We start from the raw sequence: 17,500 nt of genomic DNA, 5'->3' as shown, positions 1-17,500 counted from the left end.
GAGGCTGTCGACATGTTCGTCGATTGAATGTGCTGTCGTTTGCCCTTCCTTTAAGTCTTAAATCTGTTGACTTTAGGTTTTTATGCTCTGAGGGCTCTTTTATATTAGAGCATTTGGTGTGAAATTTAAAAAAAAAATAATCTTTTGGATTAAATGTACTTGTAATTCACTTAAGGCAAAATTTTGTTTGATTTGTGATTAACAAAAGACATTATTCTTTTATTGCATAAAATATGCATTTTTAGCTAATTTTGTGTAAATGGTTTGTGCAGGAATTTATATATATATGTATTGCTTTAACATTTGTAACTATGTACATATAACTTATAATCAGAAATTGAAACGAAAATAAAATGTGTTATTATTATTATAAAAATTACAGTAAAAAAGCTATTGCTGTGTATTTAGTTAGCAGAAATATAATATAAATATAGTATAATATTAAATATAAATATTAGAATGTAAATAGATAAATAGATATTAAAAATAATAAAGAAAAGACTCTATTACATTACATTATTATTATAGTTCTTATTTATAATTGCAGAAATATACATATATAAAATATTTTTAAAATAATTTATAATTTATAAATGATATTTGAATTAAACATTTTTATACATTATTTAAATATTTTAAATTACTTTACAGTTATTTTAAAAATATTTATTTCATTTATTAAATATTTACAAATATTTATTTTAAATATGTATTATTATTATTATTATTTACATTTATGTTTTCCCCCTCACTTTATTTATACATTTTCAAGCATTACAAAATTTTCCAAAAATTTCTGAAATAGTTTAAATAACTTTTTAACATGACTATATATAAACAAAAGAGGATCAGAATACGAATAAGAAACTATCGAAATAAAATATACAATTCTCCCATTATTAATTATTCAGTTATTAATTATTTACCCAATCCCCCAATACCCATAATTTATATTTAATGTCAATAATTAATACTATATATATATATATATATTTAAATTATACATGTATTATATGAAAATATTAATATATAAAAAATAAAAATAATAAATAACATTAAATAAAAGAAAACATTTTTTGTTGAGTAAAAACATTTTAAGCAACATTTGCTAAAAATATATGCATATAGAAATGTTATGCAACAATTACTGTAAAAAATGCAACATTTACTAAAACAATTATTTCATTATTATTTCAATTTCAGCAAAAAGTGTATTTTATAACCATTTTAATTTGAGCAATTATAATTTTGTGGTTTTGTTTTCTTTGTAAATGTTGTGCAAAAACATGTTATGCAACATGCTCAAATTATAAATATATATATTTATGCAACAGTTATTCTAAAAATTAAATATTTACTAAAAATTCTATATATTTTATTGTTTTTAATTTCAGCAAAAATATTGTTTTATTTTATAATTCTTTTAATTTCAGCAATTGCACGAAATGAAAAGAAAACTCTAAATACATTTTGTTTTTGTTTTAAATATTAATGTTACCTTCAGAATAGCTCAGTTTCTGTCGTCACATGTTCTGCCTTTAAGTCTCAAACCTGTCTGCTTCAGGTTTTGATTTCCTGAGGGCTCTTTCACATAACAGCGTTTACAGCCGCCTGCTTTGTTTATTTGGTGTAAAAGCAGTTTTTCATAAATATATCCTGAATTAAATGTAAATTCCTTACCCTTAAGGCAGCGTTTGTTTCTTGTTTTAAGCATAAACCTTACTAAATTGAGTTAGAGTGCTGTTTAACACAAGCAAACACAAAGCTTAATATCTTGAAATCCTTATATTGCATGCTAAAGGCATCAAAAATAGTTAAGTCATTACGTTTTTTAGAATATCCTAGTAGATCCACTGCTTCAGTGTTGAATCAAGCACTTAGAGCCGGCCTGGTTAAGGGGAAACTGGATCTTTTAACCCTATTACATTGCTGTATGTAGGTCAGAAGATTTATAGGTTGCGATCGATCACGGCACAATCAGCGCCGGCCATTTTTCATCCCCATAATTGGAAACTTTGCAGCAGGACGTGCCAGTTTGAGTTTGTTTGGTCAGGACCTTGTGCTGGGCTCAGATACGGTTGAGTTTACTGTACTGTCTGTGTGTGTGTGATTGTGTTCGAGCTGAAAAGATCAGTCTGATGCGCAGTAAACCGTCCTGTTGGACTTTTTCCTCACTGTAATACTGGAGAATCCTCAATATGTCAAATTGAAAGCCTGAAAGACACTGAGTTTTCTGAAGAGCTCTTAATCCTTTCTGCATTAGATGACCTGGATTGAACAATACCCATGATTCATAGCAGTATCTGTTATACTTAAGGGTGAGGGTCAAGGTTTTGCATAGTCAATTTTGGCCCTAACTGCACCAATGCAGATCTAATTTATTTATAATAATATGAAACAATAAAATGTATTTTTATTAGTAGTAGTATTATTACCATGTGGTTTAAAAATGCTACTTAGATTTAAAGGAAGAGCATGTGACGACGGAAATTGAGCTATTTTGAAATACACAAGGAAACATTAACATGAAAAAGATAAATGTTGAGTTTTTTATTTCATATAGTTGCTGAAATTAACAGAATGAAGAAATAAAAAAAGATCTATTTTTGCTGAAATTAAAAAACATTTCAGTAAACGCTGCATTTTGCATACTTTTGCAACTTTTGCATACATATATTTGAATTTGAATTTCTCTAAATTGATGGCCATTTAAAAATAGCCGTCATTTTGTGTTCAATTATTATACGAGAAATACAATGGAAATAATATTGTAAAATTAAATAATAAATATAAAAAATAAAATAAAAATAAAATAAATAAATACTATTATTATTATTATTATTAATAATAATAATATTATTACCATTATGTGGTTTAAAAAATTCTCTACATTGATGGCCATTCAAAAATATATTTTTATTATTAATTTTATATATCATTTATTATTATTATTATTATTATTATTATTATAATTATGTAATGTCATTCTGTATTCAGTTATTGTGCCAGACATAGCATAAATAATAAAATTATAAAATATATAATAAATATAAAACAATAAATAAATAACATTGACGAATTTAATATATGATAAAATTAAATAATACATATTAAAAATAAATAATAAGTAAAAACAATAATTTTTGTAATTTTTGTATTATTATTATTATTATTATTATTATTGTTATGAATGTTATAATATTAAATAATAAAGATTACATAATTAAATACTAGATACATAAAATTTGTTTATTATTATTATTATTATTATTATTATTATTATGGCCATTCAAAATAGCTGTTATTCTGTATTCAGTTATTGTGCCAGATATAACATATATAATATTATAAAATACATAATAAATATGAAATAAATAACAACAATAATTGTATTATTATTATAATTATAATAATAATAATAATTATTATTATTATTATTATTATGGCCATTCAAAAATAGTTGTCATTCTGTATTTTGCCAGAAATATATTGTAAATAATATAAAATAATAAATATGTTTTAAATAAATAAATAAATAATGTACATTGTTACATTGATTTATATAATATTTCTGATATGCATCTGATTTACATTTCATAATACAAAATAAATAACAAGAGTATATTTATTACAAATAAAATAAATTAATACAACTGAATACAGATACAATAAAACGAGTTCTAAAATATCTGACGAGAAATATCTTATAGTCTAATAATATCCTCTCATACACATACACACACACACACACACACTTTGCTAGCAACATATATTTAATATGTTAAATATTACAATTAAACATATATTTATATATGTATAAAATATAATTAATTCTAATATATATAAAATTTAATAATTATAAAAATATGTCTGTCTGTCTATCTGTCTTGTTAAATTCTATATGTTATGATGTTATTTCATATTATTATTATATATAGGAATGCTACAGGATATTTCTCTCCAGATCTTGCAGGAGTCTTGTCGAATATCAGAGGCAGATGGTGATCCAGTAAATGAGGCACAAATGTGTCAGCGCTCTCAGGTGGTTTCCATAGGCAACAGTATGGCGCACACGTGTTGAATGTGCACATCAAATCAGCCGTATTTATTAAATTCTACTGTCTCCAGCACCTCATTCTCTCGGCGGAGCCTCAGACCGCAGGTTCACGTTCGGAGGTCGCGTGCGCCGGTCACGGCTGATATTTATAAAGGCTTCTCCGTGAGTTTGCTGATCCGACGCTGGCCTCCTCCGTGCCCTGAAATCCATATTCATCAGGATATGAAAGGTTATAACTTGTCCTACATCAGCACTTCTGCTCGCCGCTTAATTAGATCTTATATTTCATCCGAGCTTCGAGCTTAAACTTTTCGCTCACACTGATTACAGCCCGACAAAGTTGTAGTTCAAAACGGAGCGGCTCAGCGTCGTGACGCTTGCTAAAACCCCCGCGTCTAGTCAAGCGTTTGAGCTTTGATTTGCCTCTAATGGAGGTTGTGTTTGCCTCTGGTTGCACCAGTATGACTAATTAGGCTTTGGTGTGAATAATTAAAGTGGGGTAGTGTGACCAGCAGTAGTAACAAGTACAGTAAGCAAAAAGCAATTAGCAAATTTAGCACCTGCAAAGACCATTTATCCTTTTTAGCATTTTGCTGTTGGAGATTTCTGGCTGTGTTTCAAATCCTAGTGATCTGCCTCCTATAGTAGCATACTAAGGTGTTGTACATAGAGAGCAACAGGTTTGTCATGGAAATAGCATGTGGTGGGATGGGCATGCAATTATTTATCACACAAAAATCTTTTATGCTCTTTATGCTTATGCTTTTATTTAACTTTTAAAATGACAGTATTTTGATTGGGAAAAACGACAAAATCAAGAAAATGTATTAATAATATGTATTTTAAACATATTCAAATGTTAACATTTCAAACATTATTCATTTTCCTGAGATATTCTTCAGCCATTTTAGTATATTTTAAAATAATAATAATAATATTAATTTATAAATATAATAAAACACACAATACCATATATTCTTCAGCCATTTTAATATTTTAAATTATATTTTTACATTATATGTATTATTATGCATTAATGATAATATATGAAAAAAAAAAATCTAATTATCGTACTATTTTACAATTATTTAAAAAATATTTGTATATTTATTTATTTTTTGTATTTTTTTATTTAGTGCATTTATGGTGTAATGTTTTTTAATAATTAAAAAAACCCTCATAATTCATTTCATGTCAGTATTGAATGGTATATTTAAATTATACAAATATTAAAAGATTAATGTGTAAAAATGTAAAATAACATTAAAGAAATAAATATTATTCTAATAATATATAAAAATATAAAATGTATGTTTTTTTAAAATAAATTAGTAATAATAAACTATTGATATATAAAAATATAAACTTTAAATTGTTTTTAAAATATTTATTTATTCATTTTTATTTATTTGTTTATTTCAGTAATAAAAATAAAGACAAAAAACCCTAATAATTCATTTTGTGTCCATAAATATTAATACATAAGAAATAAAAATGTAAAATAACATTAAAGAAAAAAATTACGCTATAAATATATATATAATTTATTTATGTATTTTATTACATTTATGATTTAATAATTTTTAATGATAAAAAAACTCATAATTAATTTAAAGTCAATTTTAACATTTACATTTAAATTATACATATATTAAAATATTAATATATAAAAATAAAATGTAAAATAACAATAAAGAAATATTAAACTATTAATATAAACATAAAATGTAATTTGTTTTTTTAAAAATATTTATTTTAGTAATAATAAAAAAATAACTATTTTAGTACATTTATGATCCAATGTTTTTTAAATATTAAACTATTCATATAAAAATATAAAATGTAATTTATGTTTTAAAATATATTTATTTATATAAAAATATAAAATATAATTTATGTTTTTAAAAATATTTCTTTATTCTAGTAATAATAAAAATGACAATTTATTTTAGTACATTTATGATTTAATGTTTTTAAATATTAAACTATTAATATATAAAATACAATTTTAATTTAATTTAATTTAATTTAATTTTAATTTAATTTAATTTAATTTAATTTAATTTCATTTCATTTCATTTCATTTCATTTCATTTCATTTCATTTCATTTCATTTATTTTTTTATTTTATTTTATTTTATTTTATTTTATTTTATTTTATTTTATTTATTTTATTTTATTTTAGACACACACAAAAAACACAAACAAATGTGAAAATATATATTTGTCATAGTGGGAGTCCAAAAATAACAATATATATGATGCACATACACAAATTTAATACTATACTTTTATAGTAATTTTGTAGTAATCAAGCTTTGTTGAATTCAAAATAGCACTCTAGCATAGTATTTGTATTTCTGCCTTATTTTTACAGTATATAACACAAACAGTGAGAATAGTGTTTCACTCTGAATTCAGCTCTTGTTATAATGCATTCTGGGATTGCCTTCTGCACTATGGATTCATGCGATGCTGCTTTAGATTTCACCTGAAAACTCTTAGAAAGCTGCAGAATTGCAAAATCTCCCAGTATGTAGATCTTTCAGTCAAACATTTGCGTGTGATTTCCGGAGATCTCCCTCGCAGCTCTTTTGGGGTTTGAGATCCTCGTCGGGGTGTTTCTCTGATGCTAGCTAATGCTAAACCCCCTTGGAGAAAGCCGGTCTGCCGCCTTCCCTCAGCACATTAAAATTTGATGGCCTCACCCCGCCTTCGCCGCCAGCCTCTAACTTATTTACGCCTCTGAAATCCCCTAATAAGGGTACTTACATTGATTCTCTCCCTAACCAGGCTCCATTACAGATTAAACAGGTCTATAGAAGAGAGAACGACGACCTGAATGAGAGAGAAGATTACAGGAGCCTCGTGATTTATCTGAATATGTCACACACACACACACACCTCATACTCTGTCTCTCTCTTTCTGTGTTTCAGTGTCGTGGAGGTTGAACAGACAGACACCTCACTCTTATGTCAAGCATCAATTAAAGCAATTTTCGCCTTGGAAGTAAGTGTCTTCCTGCTCTATTAGAGATTATTAACATCTCCACTACAGCTGTAGTTGATTTTTCTTTCTTAAAAGAGCAGTTCACCCAAAAGTACAGAAGAAATTCTTACATACAGCTTGTAATATACTATTTCAACAGTGGTAAAAAGCTAATATATTTTTGTTAATTTTTTATTGATTTTAACATTTTTAAAAAATGTATTAAAACATATTTCATGTCAGTGTTTAATACTATATATCTGAATTATACATATATTAAAATATTTATTATATATATATATATATGTTAACATTAAATAAATAAATATTTAACTTAAAAGTATATATGATTTACATTAAAATATACTTTTACAAATTCATATAAATATAAAAATGTGAATGTATAAAAATATAAAACATAATTAGTTGTATTTATTTATTTGTTTGTTTGTTTGTAATAATACAAATGTATGATGACTATACCAGGAAAAATGTAATATAAAATATGTTTACAATAAATATACTAATATATTTAACATATGTATTAGGGTTAAAAGTATATATTATTTACATTAAAATATACTTTTAAAAAATCATGCAAAAATGTTAAATGACATTAAATAAATATTAATATTTTAGTATATAAAAAATCTAAAACATTATTTATTCATTTGTTGTTTGTTTGTTTGTTCGTTTGTAATTTTTAAAATGGATGAAGAATATACCAGGAAATAAATATAATAATATATTTAACATATGTATTATGGTTAAAAGTATGTTATTTACATTAAAATATACTTCTAAAAATGCATACAAAAATGTTAAATGGCATTAGTTAAATAAATGAATAAATAAATATGAATATATTAATATATAAAAATATATAACATAATTGTATTTATTTATTTATTGTTTGTTTGTAATAAAAATGGATAGGATATATTATATGCATCAAAACATGTTTTTAAAAATTCATACAAATGTTAAATGACATTAAATAAATAAATATTATATAAAACAATTTTATTTAGTTATTTATTGTTTGTTTGTTTGTAATAATAAAAATGGGTAAAGAATATACCAGGAAATATGTAATATAAAATATGTTAATAAATATAATAATATATTTATCATATGTTTTAAGGTTTAAAGTATATTTTATTTACATTAAAATATACTTTAAAAAACATACAAAAATGTTAAATGACATTAAATAAATAAATATTAATATATTAATATATAAAAATCTAAAATGTAATTTCAGTTTTTTAAAAGATTTATTTGTCGTTTGTTTGTTTGTAATAAAAAAAATGAAGGATGGATGAAGAATATACCAAAATTTAATATATGTAAACAATAAATATATTTCATGTAAATATTTAATATATTATACAATAATAAATATATACACACACATACATACATATTTATTGATTGATTTTTGTTTTTTTAAAAACAGATGAGGACTATACCAGGAAACAGTAACTATTATAAATGATTTATTATAGTTATACAATAACTATAATAATATATTTAACTTATATATTATTGATTTATTAATTTTCCTAATCTTTTTTAAAATATTTTTTTTCATGTAAATATTTAAATTATGATTTTACATTTATAGACATTCAATTTATTTAAAATATTCAACATATTTTTGTTTACATATTTAGCATTTTTCATGTAACAGCTCTAAAAAGAACAAAAAAATGAGTATTAAAACATTAAAATATATATTTGTGGGTTTTTTTTCTCCACCGAAGCTCTGAAATGTGTTCATAAATTCTTTTTTTTTTTCTTTTTTTTTGTACAATAACAACAAACGTGTTTGTAATGACAACAGAGCATAAGAAAGCGACAGACGTTTCATTGTTTTGCGTGACTGATTCCTTTAAGGTGTGTCTCCAAAAAGCAGTAGGTGTGACATCAATCAGGTTGTCAGAGCGATGCCCCCTGTCTGCAGCGTGATGTATCATCCTTCAAAACTTTAGGACCTTCTCACTGGAACCAAACCCAAATGATTCCCTGCTGCAGAACTAAACTGTCTTGTGCTTAATTGATGGCAGTGGGAAAATGAGTTTGAATATTTATCGGTCACGTTTAAAACAAGTGGCGGAGACGCCAGGGGAGATTGCATTAGCATAGAGTTTCATTTAGCATTAGCGAGGAGTCTCATGTGAGCGGTGTCAGAGGAAGCTCGGTTTCTTCAACTATGAACACTTGTGTCTCTGTGGGCTTTGAGAAAGTAAACTCTTTTAAAACACTCGTTTTGCACATTCACTTTGACAATGTCAAGCATGCATGCATCATTGGAGAATTCTCTCATTTTGTATGTAGTACTACTATAATTTTCTAAAATGTCACTTCCACCACAGTGTTATTTTTTTTTTTACCACGTCTTAATTATGTATTATGAAAATGACATTTCAAACATTTTTAAAGCAAAAAGGCTGATTGCATTGTTGCGCTATCATTTTATATATCCTAAATACAAAAAAGTATAATATTAAGTTAATATAATACACTTTAATATATATTAAATTAATATAGTAAAATATTGCTTAATTGCATAATTAAATGTAATATTTTATTAAAATAATAATGTATTTAAATGTAAAATATATTAAATAAAAAATATTATATGTATACAACATAAGATACATTTTATAAATCTGCTTTTAATTTCTTTTTCTGTATTGTATGTGAGGAAAAATATTACTCAAAATTGTATATAATATATTTTTAAATATAAAATATATTAAATAGAAGAAATATTTTATGTTAACAAAACAATACATTTTATAAATCTGCTTTTGGATATTTTTCTGTATTTTATGTTCTGTATTTTAAAAATATTACTATAAAGTATATATAATATATATTTAAATTGAAAATATATTAAATAGAAAAAATACGGTATGTTAACAACATAACATACATTTTATAAATCTGCTTTTAATTTTTTTCTGTATTGTATGTGGGGAAAAATATTACCATAAAGTATTTATAATATATATTTAAATGTGAAATATATTAAAGAAAAAATATATGTTAACTTAACATAAGATACATTTTATAAATCTGTTTTTGATTTTTTTTTTTTTCTGTATTTTATGAGGGGAAAAATATTACTATAACTTATATATAATATATATGATATGTTAACATAACATAAAATCCATTTTATAAATCTGGTTTTGAATTTTTTCTGTATTGTATGTGGGGAAAAATATTACTATAAATTATATATAATATATATTTAAATTTCAAATATATTAAAAAATATATATTATATTACTATATGTTAACATAAGATAAGAGACATTTTATAAATCTGCTTTGATGTGGGGAAAAATATTACTATAAATTATATATAATATATATTTAAATTTCAAATATATTAAATAGAAAAAAATATTATATGTTAACGTAATGTGAAATATATTTTATAAATATGATTTAGATTTTTTTCTGTATTTTATGTGGGGAAAAATATTACTGTTTATTATATAAAATAAATGAAATATATTTAAATGTAAAATATGTAAAATATAAAATTTTATAATAAATTATTTTAATAAAAAATAAAAAAATATATATTTTTTTATATTGTAAGAAACTGGAATAAAATTGGATCTTTACTTATAACACGTTTTAAAATGATGAATAATGTTGAAATTTCAACATAACATATGTTGAACAGTAATTTACATATTAAATATTATACATCATTAAATATAAGAAGTATTAAGTATATTAACTTGCATAACATTAATATAGTATTTAAATTTAATATTTAAATGTTGTATTTAAATAGTATACTATAATAATGTGTCATAATACATATTAAGAAATTACATAATTACAAAATTATTATTTTATTATATTTTTATTATTTTTTAAAAATGTTCACCCTCGCGACATAAAAGTGCCCAAAGTTGAAGAAACACCCAGACGTGTGTGTGTCCTCTCCATCAGTCAGACGTCTCCTCATGACTCCAGAGGAGCAGAGAAATTGGCTTCACTCGGCAGAGCAAGACACAGATAGTGCGAGTCGACTCCATCTAAAACTCCATTTAGGGATTGAATCATCAGTTTCCATTTGGACCTTCTCCGCCGAATTGAAAATGAATGTTTGTGCAGCTTGGCCTCAGACGTGGCGCTCGCCCCGAAGCTTAGTGTGTGATGGTTTTGGAAGCGGACCGGGGACAGACCTCGAGTTTGGATGAGCCGTCCGATGCCACAGGTGATAATAATCACGGCCCTGTTTGTGTGCTGTAATTATCAGCAGAAGGCCGCCGAGATAAATACGCGAAAACGAGAGCGAGCGACCGCCGGTTATCTGAGCCGAGCTTGAGCGTCGATAGAGATTTTAACAGTAGCGTGTCGGCTAAAGCCTGGCTTTGATGTTGCCCAAACCCGCCTAAGCCCCTACAACATTTCCTTATAGGCCAGATATGACGGGATAGCGTGTATGTGTGTGTTCACATCTGACGCGTGTCTCCGTTTAGTCATGTGGGAAATTCAAGCACTTATTTAAAGCGGTGGCAGCACAATAAAGGGAGTTCTGGGGTACGTCTCACACGGCTTTAGTTTCTGAAATTTCATTTGTGAAAGTCGATTGAAATCCGTCTCGTATCACATCCCTAAGACTTTTCTGCGTTTAAAGGGAACATATCATGAAAGATGGGATTTGTGGCTCTTTTTCAGTTGAAAGAGCAATGAAACTCAAAGCTCCTCCTCAGATCACCTCAGCATTAATGTGCAGGCGGTCACGTTAGCGAAATACGTCCATTTCTATAGCGACGTGTCAGGCCCGACTCACACAGAAGTCACTTTCAAAGCAAGCAGATGTCTTTTCGGCAACGTGACGAATCTGAACAAATTTTGTCCTCACGCAAAATTTCCACAAACAGTCTTTTTAACCACATTATAATCATTATTTCTGTGTTATAGACATTTAAATAATAGAAGTACTGGGATACAAGTTTATAGTTTGGGTTTAAACACTTACTGTCTACAGTAGCGATCAAAACAATGGTATCTTAACACTTGTATGTATAGTAACGCTTATCCTCGTCCGCCAGGAGGTGGCAACAACTGCCCATTTAAAAAAAGTATTTTTTTATTTTGTTTAAAAGAATATATGTTTTTTAAAGACTTAAAGGGGTCATCGGACACTAAGTTCACTTTTACATGTTGTTTGAACATTAATGTGTGTTGGCAGTGTATGTACAAATCTACCCTATAATGATAAAAATACATGCTGCGGTTTTTAATGAATCTGTAAAAATAATATTCCCTTTTTCAAATCGAGCCATTCTCAGATGCCTGTCGGTGTGCCGTCACACCAACAGAGGCCGCTCCCACCATAGTTGATTGACATGAGCGTCTTACCTCAGATCAGCTGTAACAGTCTGACCTCCATGTTTTGATGCAGGGATGTAAGTGAGCGATTGAGGTGTTGTGTTGCTGGATGTAATAATGAACATAGTGGTCGTCATTTACTCCCGACATCTGAGCTGCTGAAGATGCAGTGGATTACGTTTGTTTGTGAAGGGAATGCGCCTCTCGATCTACATATATCCGTCTATGTTCGCGCGAATCATTCGTGATCCAGCTTCACTTTCAGCAGAAGTGAGTATAAGCGTTTTTTATGAATCTTTGCGATCGCCTTTCCTAATAATGTGCTAGTTAGCAAGTTTAGCGGCTAAACGCGGCTAAAGTAAACATGCTCGTCACTCCACAGAGAGAAGAGAGGGGCGGGGCGAGCAGAGCTCATTTGCATTTAAAGCAGCCTCGACCAGAATGGGATGATTTTTGCAGAGCTGATTTTGGCAAGGTGAAAAGGGTGTTGTTTTACACAACCATTGAGAATTTTTAACCAAAGTATATGATAAACTTTTCATTAAGACCCTAAACAATCATATCAGCTTGTGGAAAATGGGCATCCGATGACCCAGAACCACTAGTTAATTACGTTATTTTGTTTAGTTTTCTAATCTTTTTTCTCCAGAATCGTGAGAGAATCATGATCTCCAAATTTATTAAAAATAACTGGGTTTCTCAATTTATCCAGAATCGTGAAGCTCGTTTAAATGTTATTTATTACTGCATATAATTCATTAAAATGGAAGTTTAATTTCATAAAGTTCAAAATACACCTACATTTTTTTGCTTTTGGTCCTTTTCAGTTGAACAAAAGACTATTTTCCCTATATATTTCATCACTGAGGATTTCTTAAGAAAAGTTTAAAAATCTCGTCTCGTCTCGTTCTCGTGAGATGAGTGTCTCGTCACACCCCTACAAACGACAGTAAATGTGATCCTGCTTTTAGTGGAAACTACAGATAGAAGTTGCAGAAACTTCTCATTCAGAGATAAATAGATAGATAGATAGATAGATATTTATATGTTATTAATTATTAGAGGTTCAAGTGCATAGCACTGAAACCCTGTTGTAACTGTTAGACCGGCCAAGGATCAGCAATCTTCACGTAAAACTGATCGGGCAGACCAAACTGTACAGTAAGTCGTAGAGACTTGAAACTCAGAGGGATGGTAGTACTCACATTGCCGACAATGTGACCCAGGCTCATCCCGATCGGCCTGACGGGGGCGCTACACCGAGTACAAAATTGCTTATAACTCCAAGTCCATTCGTCACAGGCTCACATTCCGTGGCGAAATCGATTATTTTGTTTTTTTTGAAAAACCTACTTTTGTGAACTAGTCCTGGATTTTTTTACCCAGTCAGAACCAAGATTGTCTGGAGTGAATATCAATAGTTATCAAAAAAAGTGTAGGGGAGAGCGGGGACAAAAGTAACAAAGTTATTTTCCAAGCTATGACAGCACATTCAGCACACGACCCTTGATGGGGCAGAGAAATATCACATGATTTCATCGTTTCCCGCGGTTAGGTCTGGAAAGCAGTTTTCAAATACAGTAAGTAAATTCACACATCCAGGATGTGCTGTAACACATCCTGAAGTTTGGCTTTTCAGAGTTTTTTAGTATAGAAGTAAATTGGATTTAAATGTCAGGAGTTCCTGTTGGGACGAAAGTAACACTTGTTACTTTTGTCCCCCTACAGTGACGACAAGTGTTTCTTTTGTCCTGCAGCTTTCTGTGTCTTGCATCATTAAAACATTTATCATAAATGTTTATGTTGTATTATACCAAAAGAATATGCCAAGAGTGAGGGTCAGGACAGACAGAGACAGACAGAGGTCTGATTCAGCCACATGTTCACGAGAGGGTGTTTCTGTCAGGAATATCAGTCTCAGGGCTGCTGCATCGCATTTACCTTAGTCATATTTAGGTTTTAGCCATACCTTAGCTTTTCCACCTCCACCTATGAATTTGCAGTGTTTCCAGATGTTTTGCACATTCTGAATTTATGCATACAAACAACTGGATGGAAACATGAATAGGCCTACTGTTAAATTATGTTGAGAATTTATATGCTAATCTAATTTTCATATTGTTCATTCTGTTCAAAAAAAGTTTTATAAAAATAAGTTGAATAACTGAAATTATACTGAAAGTCTTTCTACATTTTTACAAAATACCACCTGGTATTATTAGACCCCACTTCTGAGTTATAGGCCACAGCAAAAATATATCTCTGTCTACAACTTTATCTTTTTAAATTATGTTTTTCTGAAAAATGGTACTTTTGTCCCCGCTCTCCCCTAGCTTTTGACTCAAAAGAGATGCCAAAACTCCTTTTACTAAAAAACTTTCTATGAAAAACAGTAACCTGAAGCCATTAAATACACTACAAATACAAATGCACAACAAACAACTGATATGACTTAACAAAAATACTATTATTATATTCCACTACTCCTTTAATATACCGTATTTAGTACATTATTAATATAATAAAATTAAATATGAATATTCTACTCTTCTGCCACAATACCATGGTAACTGTCAATGTTACTACAGTAAAACCATGGTAAATGTTAGTGGTTTGTAGATGGAAAACCTTTCTAACCGGATCGTTGTTGCATAGGTGTTTCTGCACCAGTTGTTGAGAATGATCCAGCTTTGATTTATTTGGCTTTAAACTAGTTTAAATCGCATACCTATGTGATTTGTACTGCGCTGAACTTGAATGCGATCACTTTTTTCTTTTGAGCTGACCTGATGCGCAGTTTCAAACGAGTATATTTCGTTTCACTTTTGCCATTTAATACGTATACGTATATTTATCATGCACAACAGGAGGCTTATCAGATAAGTGGCTTTCACACCGAACGTGGAAATGAAACCCAATAATTTGAATGGCTTGCGCCGCGCGAGGACGGTTTGTTGCTGTGTCGACCGAAGTTCGCGGGATGATTTCAAATTCAAAAATTTTCAGAGACAGGAGAAGACATATTCTGATGATTACTATGTACAGAATTTTCCAAGCTCGACGGAATGTTAAATTTTAATCCAACATAAACCAATCTGAGAAAGCGGTGGCTGGTAATCATACGTGATTGTTCACAACAGGGTGTCAGTGCTCTATAGTGGCCTAATCGCGACGTGCAGTTTGTGAGATCTGATGAATAAGATCATAATGAACCTGTATTTATCTGTATTAAATATGTTAGCCACTATTCTGTCATCATTTTACTGTATATAGCCTTATGCCAAAATATGAATATTCAATAGTTGCACTGTCAGTGTGTCCCTGGTGAAAAAAAACAGCATATGCTGGTAGCTGTGTTTTGATGCTGGGATGCTGGTTAGGTGTGTTTTGATGCTGGTTTAAGGTCGTCCTTAGCTAGTTTATGCTGGTCCTTTGCTGGTTTAAGCTGGTCATATTGCTGGTCAAGGACCAGCATAAATCAGCAAAGGACCAGCATAAACCAGCATCAAAACAAAGGTCTTTGATAGATGTCAACTGGTCATCAAAGATTACTCCAAGATTTCTGGCTGAACTTGATGGGGTAATTGTTGATGAACCTAACTGGATGGTGAAGTCTTGGTGTATAGTCGGAGTGGCAGGGAAGACAACGAGCTCAGTCTTTGCCAGGTTGAGCTGCAGGTGATGTTCTTTCATCCACGCCGAGATGTCCGCCAGGCAGCCTGAGATCCGTGCAGCTAACGTTGGATCATCTGGTTGAAATGAAAGAGCTGTGTGTCATCAGCATAGCAATGGTAGGAGAAGCCATGTGCCTGTATGATGGGTCCCAGTGATGTAATGTATATTGAGAAGCGGAGGGGTCCAAGAACTGATCCCTGAGGAACCCCAGTGACCAGATGATGTGCTTTAAATACCTCCCATCCCCAGGCCACTCTGAAAGACCTACCAGTGAGATAGGACTTAAACCATTGAAGAGGAGTCCCTGTGATGCCCAGTGATGAAAGTGTGGACAGATGGATCTGATGATTCACAGTGTCAAAAGTGGCAGACAGATCCAGCAAAATAAGTACTGATGATCTGAAATCAGCTTTTGCAATCTGCAAGACTTCAGTGACTGACAGTAATCTCAGCTGAATGACTGGTTAGCTTCCAGTTTGTTGTTTCAAGTCAGTCATACAAGAATTTTAAACAGTATTTTACAACAACTGTCATGTGTTTACACAAAGATATTTATGCAGCTTATATTTAGTTTTTTTGTTTTGTTTAGGTCCTCTTAGACTTTTAATATGAATTTTTATATATATATATATACATATATACATACATACATATATATATATATATATATATATATATACAGGGGTTGGACAGTGAAACTGAAACACCTGGGTTTAGACCACAATTAGTATGGTGTTTGGCCTCCTTTTGCAGCCAATACAGCATTATTTCATCTTGGGAATGACAAATACAAGTCCTGCACAGTAGCCAGAAGGATTTTGAGCCATTCCTTTCACAGAACAGTGGCCAGGTCACTATGTGATGTTGGTGTATGAAAACATTTCCTGACTCACTCTTCCAAAACACCCCAAAGTGGCTCAATAATATTCAGATCTGGTGACTGTGCAGGCCATGGGAGATGTTTAACTTTACTTTCATGTTCATCAAATCACTCTTGTCACCAGTCTTGCTGCGTGTATTGGTGCATTATCATCCTAATACACGGCACCACCTTCAGGGTACAATGTTTGAGCTATTGGGTGCACATAGTCAACCTTCACACTCTGCTCTTATTGGTGGAATGTGCGATCAGTAAAGACTGGCCACCAGGCTGCATAAATATAGCCATGAAACCTCCAACACTATATTGGCCAGTGTTTCAGTTTCATTGTCCAACCCCTGTATATATATATATATATATATATATATATATATATATGTATATATGTATATATATGTATATATATATATATATATTAAAATTCATATTAAAATTAATATATATATGATTTTATAAATTCATAATTGTATTATACTTCTTCTTCTTTTTTTGAATAACAATATTTGAAAGAAAACAGGTTGGCAAGAAA

General features: G+C 29.2%; 1 protein-coding gene across 2 annotated transcripts in view; it reads left to right on the top strand.

The window, feature by feature from the left end:
- Positions 1-17,500, top strand: part of plxnb2b (plexin b2b) — a 255,909-nt gene that overhangs the window by 157,180 nt on the left and 81,229 nt on the right. For both annotated transcript variants that reach the window (XM_051099100.1, XM_051099101.1), the window contains one exon: positions 6,995-7,067. The gene's annotated coding sequence lies outside the window, so the exon portion shown is untranslated. The remainder of the gene's footprint in view (positions 1-6,994; positions 7,068-17,500) is intronic.

The sequence above is a fragment of the Labeo rohita genome, chromosome 25 (genome assembly GCF_022985175.1).
Source record: "Labeo rohita strain BAU-BD-2019 chromosome 25, IGBB_LRoh.1.0, whole genome shotgun sequence".
NCBI lineage: Eukaryota > Metazoa > Chordata > Actinopteri > Cypriniformes > Cyprinidae > Labeo > Labeo rohita.
The sequence above is the reverse complement of the archived record's forward strand: the minus strand, read 5'-3'. Positions and strand labels throughout refer to the sequence as shown.